This window comes from Ascaphus truei, chromosome 1 (assembly GCF_040206685.1).
Source record: "Ascaphus truei isolate aAscTru1 chromosome 1, aAscTru1.hap1, whole genome shotgun sequence".
Taxonomy (NCBI): Eukaryota; Metazoa; Chordata; class Amphibia; order Anura; family Ascaphidae; genus Ascaphus; species Ascaphus truei.
Window position 1 is genome coordinate 51,122,012 of NC_134483.1, and position 10,336 is coordinate 51,132,347.

The window sequence follows — 10,336 nt, forward strand, 5'->3', positions numbered from 1 at the left end:
GGTCCCAAATACCATTGTTACAGTCTTCTCAGTGTTTAAAAACAGCTTGTTTTGGGAAATCCAATTTTCAAGTCTCAAAAAGTTAGATTGAAGTATGTGTTCAAGGTCGGAGAGGCTAGGGCTGTGTGCATATAAGATTATGTAATCTGCATACATGTGCATTGAAGCTCCCTTACAAGCTGTTGGAAGATCATTGATGAACATTGTGAAGAGGAGGGGCCACAGAACAGAGCATTTCAGGACACCACAGGTGATATCCAAGGGGTTGGAGTTAGAGCCTAAGATAGACACATGTTGGGATCTACCTGATAGGGATGAATGAAACCAGTGTAGTCATGCCTAACAATGCCTACTGTCATCTCTCCTGCTGGCAATAAGACCTGGTAAGTTACAGGAGTGCCAGCAGTAATTATGGAGGTTTGCCCTCACACCCTGGTGAGGTGCCCTATGTATGGATGGGAGTGGCTACATGTTCTGAGTCCATTGTTAGTGACCTCAGAGATGTGCCTGCCTCCTGAGGTATATAAGGTACTACACTGCCTAAAGTTAGTGCGCACACGTACGGGAGTAGAAGTGGAAGGTTGAAGTTACAAGTTAAAGGTGCCCCCTACTGTCGTAACTAGGGGTACCAACTAATCTTTAAGTGAGCTAAGGCCAACTGGTCCAGGGACCTGGAACAGGGGTGATCTCCCTACAGGGAGAGGGAATCCCACTCCATTGGGAGGGCGTACCTTTTGAAGGGAATCACGGAGAATGTGCAGCTGAGAAGTTTCACTGCACAGGGCAGCTCGCCCACCTCTGGTACAATAAAGATGACTTGTAAAAAGGAAACCCCCTGGTGTGAGTTTACAATTACTCTCCGGGGGCCCTCACCACCAAGAAGGAGTTCCTCATCAGGACCATCTACCTGCATCTGCATAGATCCTGATGAGGTGGAGGCGCTGCACGTAATGTGAGTAAAACTCGAACACCCACTACCTCAGATACCTGTCCGCTTTGACATCCCCCAATACCATCAAGCGGGAGACTCAGGAGTCCTGTTGCCTACAGGTGCACCACCATACACAGACATGTAGCGTGGCTGGATAGACCACAGGGGCCAATGTAAGATTGGGTGGGTCAGACCAGACACGAACACCCATTACACCAGTTTAAAGCATGCTTCCCTATTCCACAGCACTGGAGTTTGTTTAGCAAAATAACAGGATCAACATTATCAAAAGCCTTTGCAAAATCTAGGATTATTGCACCAGTGAGTTGTCCCAGTTCAATTCCACACTGGATTTCATTGCAAACTTTTAGCAGGGTAGTTACGGTGGAGTGTTTGGGGCGAAAGCCAGATTGGAATTGGCTAGGGTAATTTGCCTTGGTATAGTAATCGCTTAATTGGGAGTAAACACATTTTCCCATGACTTTGGATAGTATTGGGAGAAGAGAGATTGGCCTGTGTTTTGTCCCCACTTTTTAAGATTGAGACAACTCTGGCAGTTTTCCAGGTTTTAGGGATATGGCCTGCAGACAGACTAGAGTTGACTATGGAAGCAATTGGTTTGGCATAAGTCTTTAAGTAGCGAATAAGCAATAGTAACATTATCATCAGACAAACAAGTATCCCTAATGTATTTGGATATTGTTGGCAAGCTGGTTTTATAGCTACAGTATACCACAGCAAACACAAAAGCAATGTCTTAAATAACCACGCGTGCATGGATCTAACCAGCTCCTATTCCACTTTCTATCTTTAAACTCCACGTGACTCCCAAATGCTGTTGAACCTCAAAATAATTTGATTTACAGCACCACTAGTTTCTTATGCATTCATTCTGACGTGTAATTACAACACCTCCTTATAACATTCAAATAGTAAGGCTTCCAAAAACAGCAAACACTGCCAGTTGTGTTTGGCTAAGTACACATCCCAGTTTTGACAGATTTAGGATTCTCTAGTATTTAGACAGGGGGAGAATTCTATTGCCTGTGACATGCTAAACTTGATTCTTTTGCTTGTGTTCTTGAGCCAACAGAGGGGGCCCTGTTTAGGAATGTATATAAAGTTAACATAACTGTCAATGGTAAGCTGAAAGTATTTATGCACTAGGAACTGGGTGCACTTTAGATATTACAAATCCGTTTTGGAATCTGGAGGGTTTAGTGTAGTTTTATTAACACCATCTGAGCTAGATCCTCACCTCCTGAGATGGCAACGCTGGCATATATCTGTTCTGATGAAGGCTTTAATGGGGAGAAAAAGTTAGGTCATTATAAAAACTTTATTGGGAATTGCACATAGAACCAAAGAGGAATGCTTAACCCTTTAACTGCTTTGCAATGAGTTGCAGGCCTCTCTGGTAGAGCACGAGTTAATGGGATGTCTGCGAGACCAGTATCCGAATTATAGAAATAATTAGATAAAAATAAATATGTTTATGGAGGTCTAGCCCCACAGGACAAAATGAAACAAATGGCTGATAAAAAAAATATTTTGTAATACTGTTTCCAAGTTATCTTGGAAATATTTATAAATAATGTTAATTACGACTCTGGAGTTATTTTCATTGCGTACTGCATTTGAAGAATTCTCCTATCTTCTTCCCCTTTCCTCTTGGCCCCAGGAAGCGAGCATTTCTCATCTGAATAACTTTAACACATGGTAACAAAGGAGGAGAGGGAGTAGGGGGTATGATACCTTTAATTGGACATATACATAGAGTATCCCTCTTGCAAACACTGTATGTAATATTTTTGTTTCTGTATTACTGTCATACCTGATGATGGACCCCGAGAGGTTTGAAAGCTTGTAACAGATCAACTACTTGTTGTTCCAATAAAAGTCTCTATCTCTCTCCTTAGCAAACAAGATGCTCTACATCTCAATATGCCGCTTTGTATTGTATTGTATTGTATTGGATGTCTTTATTTATATAGCGCCATTAATGTACATAGCGCTTCACAGTAGTAATACATGTGGTAATCAAATAAATAACAGATAATATAAATAACAGATCATGGGAATAAGTGCTTTAGACATTAAAGTAACATTAAGGAAGAGGAGTCCCTGCCCCGAGGAGCTTACAGTCTAATTGGTAGGTAGGGAGAACGTACAGAGACAGTAGGAGGGAGTTCTGGTAAGTGCGTCTGCAGGGGGCCAAGCTTATTTATCATGTGTTCAGAATATCTACAGTGCTATTCATATGCTTCTTTAAGCAAGTGTGTCTTAAGGTGGGTCTTAAAGGTGGATAGAGAGGGTGCTAGTCGGGTACTGAGGGGAAGGGCATTCCAGAGGTGTGGGGCAGTCAGTGAAAAAGGTTTAAGGCGGGAGAGGGCTTTAGATAAAAAGGGGGTAGAAAGAAGACATCCTTGAGCAGAACGCAAGAGTCGGGATGGTGCATAGCGAGAAATTAGGGCTGAGATGTAAGGAGGGGCAGAAGAGTGTAAAGCTTTAAAAGTGAGGAGAAGAATGGAGTGTGAGATGCGGGATTTGATCGGAAGCCAGGAGAGGGATTTCATGAGGGGAGATGCTGAGACAGATCTAGGAAAGAGTAGAGTGATTCTGGCAGCAGTATTTAGTATAGATTGTAGGGGAGACAGATGAGAGGCAGGAAGGCCGGACAGCAGGAGGTTACAGTAATCAAGATGGGAGAGAATGAGGGCCGGAGTCAGAGTTTTAGCAGTCGAGCAACAGAGGAAAGGGCGTATCTTTGTTATATTGCGGAGGAAAAAGCGACAAGTTTTAGAAATGTTTTGAATGTGAGGGGCGAATGTGAGAGAGGAGTCGAGTGTGACCCCTAGGCAGCGTGCTTGGGCTACTGGGTGAATGATCGTAGTTCCAACAGTAATGTGGAAGGAGGTAGTAGGGCCAGGTTTGGGATTAAGTATGAGGAGCTCTGTTTTAGCCATGTTGAGTTTAAGGCGACGGAGGGCCATGCAGGATGATATAGCAGAGAGACATTCAGAAACTTTGGTTTGTACAGCAGGTGTAAGGTCGGGTGTTGAAAAGTATATTTGTGTGTCGCCAGCATAGAGGTGATATTTAAACCCAAAAGATGTTATTAGGTTACCTAGAGAGAGTGTGTACAGAGAAAAGAGAAGAGGTCCAAGGACAGAGCCCTGGGGTACCCCCACAGAGAGATCAATAGAGGAGGAGGAGGTGTTAGCAGAAGAGACACTGAAAGTACGATGGGAGAGGTAGGATGAGATCCAGGATAGAGCTTTGTTCCAAATACCAAGAGTATGGAGAATGTGAAGGAGAAGAGGGTGGTCCACGGTGTCAAATGCTGCAGAGAGGTCGAGTAATATGAGCAGAGTGTAATGACCTCTGTCTTTGGCAGCATGGAGGTCGTCAGTTATTTTAGTGAGGGCTGTTTCCGTGGAGTGAGCAGTGCGGAAGCCAGATTGTAGAGGGTCTAGGAGAGAATAGGTGTTGAGAAAATAGAGCAAGCGAGAGAATACAAGACGTTCAAGGAGTTTAGAGGCAAAAGGCAGGAGGGAGACAGGTCGATAGTTAGAAAGACAGGTAGGGTCAAGCTTGCTGTTTTTGAGCAATGGTATGACTGTTGCATGTTTGAAGGAGGATGGAAAGGTTCCAGAGCAGAGGGAGGAGTTAAAAATGTGTGTGAGCATAGGGATTATATTAGGAGCAAGAGGTTTTAGGAGATGAGAGGGAATGGGGTCGAGAGGGCAAGTGGTAGAGGGAGAAGAGGCAATCAACAGCGACACATCCTTCTTTGAGACAGTGGAAAAAGAGTCAAGGAAGGCAGGAGGAGAGTTAGGAAGAGGTGTAGGATGGGAGGAAGAAACAGAGGGGATGTTCTGCCGTATGGATTTCACCTTTTCCTTAAAATAGTCAGCAAAGTCCTGAGCGAGATGGAGGAAGGAGAGGCAGCTGAGGGTGGTTTGAGTAGAGTATCAAAGACAGAGAACAGTCGGCGTGGGTTAGACTTGTGCATGTTGATTAGTGCAGAAAAGTAGGCTTGTTTAGCTTGCGAGAGGGCAGAGTTGAAACAGGATAGCATAAGTTTGTAGTGAAGGAAGTCTGCGAGAGTGTGAGACTTCCTACAGAGGCGATCAGAGGAACGAGTGGAGGAACGCAGCATGCGCGTGTGGGAATTTAGCCAGGGTCTAGGGTTAGAAGGGCGAGGGCGGCAGAGAGAAAGCGGGGCATGTAGATCAAGAGAGGAGGACAAGGCAGAGTTGTAGTTCCTAACCAGGTTGTCAGGGTCTGTAGCAGAGCTGAGAGAGGAGAGGGAAGAGCGTAAAGTGGACTCAAAGTCAGGCAAGTGAATAGAGCGCAGGTTTCTGCAGAACCGGGGGCTAGCTGGAGGTGGAGAAGGGGAGAAGCGAGATAGAGAGAATGAGATGAGGTGATGGTCAGAGAGCGGAAAAGGGGAAATTGAGAAATCGGGGAGAGAGAAGTTTTTAGTGAAAACCAGGTCTAAGTAGTGGCCATCCTTGTGGGTGCTGGCTGCAGTCCACTGTTGAAGGCCAAAAGAAGAGGTTAGAGAAAGAAAGCGGGAAGCCCAAGAGAGAGAGGGGTCATCAATGTGGCAGTTGAAGTCCCCAAGGAGAAGAACAGGGGAGTCTGAGGAGAGGAAGAAAGAGAGCCAGGATTCAAAGTGAGAGAGAAAGGCAGAAGGGGGATGAGTAGAGGTAGGTGGGCGATAGATGACCGCCACATGGACAGGGAGAGGAGAGAAGATCTGGACAGTGTGAGCCTCAAAGGAGGGAAAAGCAAGAGATGCAGGAATAGGATGGGTTCGGTAATGGCAGAGAGAGGAGAGCAGGAGCCCCACGCCTCCACCCCTGCCATCAGTGCGCGGAGTGTGGGAGAAGGAAAGGCCACCATAGGAGAGGGCAGCTTCAAGAGCAGTGTCAGACTGAATGAGCCAGATCTCAGTTATAGCAAATAGGAGCAGAGAGTGAGAGAGAAAAAAGTCATGTACAGAGAGGAACTTGTTAGAAAGGGAGCGAGCATTCCAAAGGGCACAGGAGAAAGGGAGAGAGGAGGGATGGTGGCAGGGGATGGGTATGAGGTTGGAGGTGTTGATATCAGAAGGAGTAGAGGTTGCAATTGGCAGGCGAGGACGAGCGCATGTAGAAATAAGGCAGGGACCAGGATTGGGAGAGGTATCCCCAGAAGCAAGGAGGAGAAGCATGGAAAGAAAGAGGATGTGTGAGGATGATTTGTAAGGGTTTTTTTAGTGCAGGGGATATAGCTGTGTGGTGTCAGAGGACGCAGGTAAGAAAGGAGTTCATGTGAACAGAGAAGTGGTGAAGGAAGGAGAGATGGAGATATATGAATAGAGTTAGAGACATACCGAGGCTTGTAAAAAGAAGTGCATAATTTGATAAGAAGTGAAGTCACAGCAAATATAAATGGTAAAGGCAGCATCACAGCAGTAATGATGCAGTCTGGTATATATGATATCCTCCTTTCCAGCGTATTTCAAATGCAGGAATCAGGGCCAGAGGGGGTGTCCACTTCTTCACTTCTTTTGAACTTCCTTTTAAACTTGAGTTGTTCAGTAGTCTTGCCACTTATAATGGGCCACTTCCTTTTAAACTTGAGTTGTTCAGTAGTCTTGCCACTTATAATGGGCCACTTCCTTTTAAACTTGAGTTGTTCAGTAGTCTTGCCACTTATAATGGGCCACTTTGACTATGGGCTGCAGGCAGCATAAGGCTGTTCTATCTGGGGTTATATAGGCCTAAAAAGTCACCTGACAGTGGGCTTCTGTCTGCTTAATTAACACATCTGAGGCGCATTCAAACAGATGGTTTTCTACACAGGGTGTTCCCTGCCTAGGTGGCAACACTTATATTGATTAGGGGTAGACAGAAAACAGCATTCAAATATGGTTTTTACCTAGCATTGTCACTTGCATATACTATATAATACACACAGCAAAGGCTTCATTGAGACGGTTTAGAGATGGTTTTTACCTAGCATTGTCACTTGCATATACTATATCTATGTCTACAATGTAACTACAAGACACCTCATTACGAAATGCTCAAAGAACTAGATTGGCTATCCTTTGAGTCTAAACGCAAAGTACTTTTTTCCTGTCTTGCCTTAAAATACTTTCTGGGCAAGCTACCCACCTATCTGAACAAACTCCTCAACCCAACCACAAGCAGCACTTATCACTTTAGATCTGACTCCAAAACACTGCTCATGGTCCTAAGGTTCAACATGGAATCTGGTCGCTCTTCATTCTCTTACTTGGCACCTCACAAGTGGAACAACCTACCAGAGACTCTCAAAACCGCTTCCAGCATATGTCATTTCAAGACTTCAGCGTCTTACCTTTTAACCTTGTCTGTAACTGCTTCATATTGTATGCCAATCGTATATTATCTCTAACTGTCAATGACATGTGTGCAAATGTACCATATAACACCTCTTCATTTAATGTAACCATGTATTGTCACCATAACTCTGCCCAGGACATACTTGCAAACTAGAGGTAACTCAATGTATTACTTCCTGGTAAAACATTAAATAAATAAACAACTAACTATCTTTGTAAGTTCTCTCTACTTACCAGTTAGATTGTAAGCTCTTCGGGCAGGGGCTCTGTGGCAGGACGGCCTGTAGCCGAGGTCAGGGAACAGTCCACACGTGTAGTTTCAGGATAAATGAAAACGTTCAGTGGCTTTATTTCTCCACAGCAACATAACATGCGGGTACACTGTCCCTTTAAGCAAATAAATCCTGCTCCACGTTGGGAGAAAACTGACTAACACAGCAGTCCTAGCTAGCAGGCTGGCTAAACCATACCCAAACCTTAAGAGTCTTTTTAAGCAGTCATGCAAACAAATGAAAGAAATCTTACTTTGGCTGCAGTAAGTAGTGTGCTGTATCCTTCTGGCTAGCAGCACATCTATCCATGTGCTCTCCTCTGACACAGGCAGCTACTGCTGGTAACAAGATCCTTATCTACCTTGCTGGCTCTCAGGTGTCAGCTTACATCATGATTAGCTAGCTTTCACCTGAGTTAACCCTTATGAGTGCTGGATGAAGCACTCAGACATATGTTTCCCAGGCATAACTGATAGGGGTTGACTTCACCCTGTCCCAGGCTCCTTTTCCTAATGTATACTTTTACATATGAAGTGCTTATTACCATTCTCATGTCATGCGAGTTACTGCTGTAAGGTGCTATATACTGTACATGGATGGTGCTATATAAATAAAGATATACGTACGTACATACATACATACTGTGACAGAAACCAGGGGTTGGTAATAAACTCCATATACAGGGCTCCCAGGATACTGAACAGTTTCTGTCCTGTCTAAGCTGAACAGGGCAGCCTCGTGGTACAGGCACTCCATTCCACAGTTTGTCTGCTGCCTGTTTTCTGTCACCTGTCATGCTGATTAGAGTTCAGGTATATAAGACCTGTTTCCTGTTTCCTCTGGGCCCCGCCCAAGAGCCTGGAAGGCTGCTGAACTGCAGAGGGGTGAGAAAGCCTCTTTCCCAAATCGCTTCATTCATTCTGTTAGTTTGTCTAAAGACTGCAAAGGTACTTATTTTGTTGGTGGAAGTGGACAAGCCACTTCCAACTCTGAGTCAGGGACATCTAAGTTTAAGTTATCGCTCAGACGAGCAGCTTTTTTGTTTGGCTTTGTTTTCTGTTTAAACTGTGGCAGTCTCAGTGCCTGGGACTGAATAAACCAGGCATAGCCTGTTTAAAGGAACAGTACGTGACGTCTCATCATTTAACCTACCCTAAAAGACCGTGTTCTAACAGTCCCGGACAGACGGCGGAGCCCCGGAGTAAGCCGTTTGTCACATATGGTGGAGAATGCGGGTAGAACACTGAAAGGTCTGGGGGTTAAAGAACTTTAAAAAAAAAAAAGAAGGTTTTTTTTTCTTTCTCTCCAAACAAGATGGAAGACGTGGTGAGTGCGCTGGTACGCAATGTCGCTGTCCAGAAAGACGCGAATGAAGCCCAGCAACAGGCGAGTGAAACCCAGCGACAGCTGTTAATAGCCCAGCAAGAGACTAATGCAAACCAGCAAGAGACAAACCGCCTGCTGAGAGAGGAGCAAAAGCGGTTCGCTCAGGGCTTACAGCAGGAACTCGAGATCCTGAGGGGGACTATCAGTAACCTTCCACTGGCAGAGGCAGCCCCAGTTCCGAAAATGACCAGGGCAAGCCACTACCTTCAGAAGATGGGACCCTCGGATGATGTGGAAGCCTATCTTCTCACGTTTGAACGCACGGCACAGAGAGAGGGATGGCCAGAAGCTGAGTGGGCTGGTCTAATCGCACCCTTCCTAAGCGGCGAACCCCAGAAGGCTTACTTTGATCTAGAGCCAGCCGAAGCTAACGTCTATGCAAAATTGAAGTTCGAGATCCTCGCCCGCCTCGGCGTAACCACGGCTGTTCGTGCCCAAAGGTTTCACGCATGGTCCTTCACGATGGATAAAGCCACCCGAAGCCAGATGTATGACCTCATCCACCTCGCCCGGAAGTGGCTACAACCCGAGATCAACTCAGCAAGCCACATCGTGGAACGGTTGGTCATGGACCAGTTCTTGAGGAAACTTCCCTCTGCCTTACGCCGTTGGGTCAGTCGGAGTGACCCCCACAATGCGGATGAGCTTGTGGCCCTTGTAGAAAGGTACAGTGCAGCAGAAGAGCCCCCGCAACCCACAGTCGTGGAGCAACCCCACTATCCGAGGTTCCAGGACTCTTCCAGAGACGGTAAAAGGGTACCGGGGTTAAGGGGCGCTGAAGAGCGGCGACCACCTTCACGCCGCTCCAGCAACAGTGGTTCGCACACTAAGGGCAATAGCCAACATGGGGAGCCGGGAAAAGGCTCTAAGTGGGACACAGACTATGTACCTAAATGTGTAAATTGTCATGAGAGGGGCCACACAGCAAAAATCTGCCCACTAAATGATGAGCCCATGCAATGCAACAGCGTGGAACCTTATTCGCTGTTGTCCCAATGTATGGGCCCTAGCCCAGAGGACCCCTTGAATAACCATCTGTGGACATTTGTAAAGGTTAATGGTAAGAGGGTTCGGGCACTTCTTGACTCTGGGAGTATGGTCACACTAGTGTCCGAATACCTATTGCCCATTAAGAAGAAACAGGTAAACAGTTCACAAAGAGTGGCAATTTGTTGTATACATGGGGATAATCATGAATATTCCACTGTTGATGTTTTTTTTTAAACAGAATTTGGTTCTTTAGATTTCAAGGTGGGTGTTGTACCCAAACTGGCACATGATGTGTTAATAGGGACCGACTTTCCCCATTTTCTAAAAATGTGGTCCCCAGCTCAGAATAGCGCCCAGAGTTCAATAGCAGACCATAAC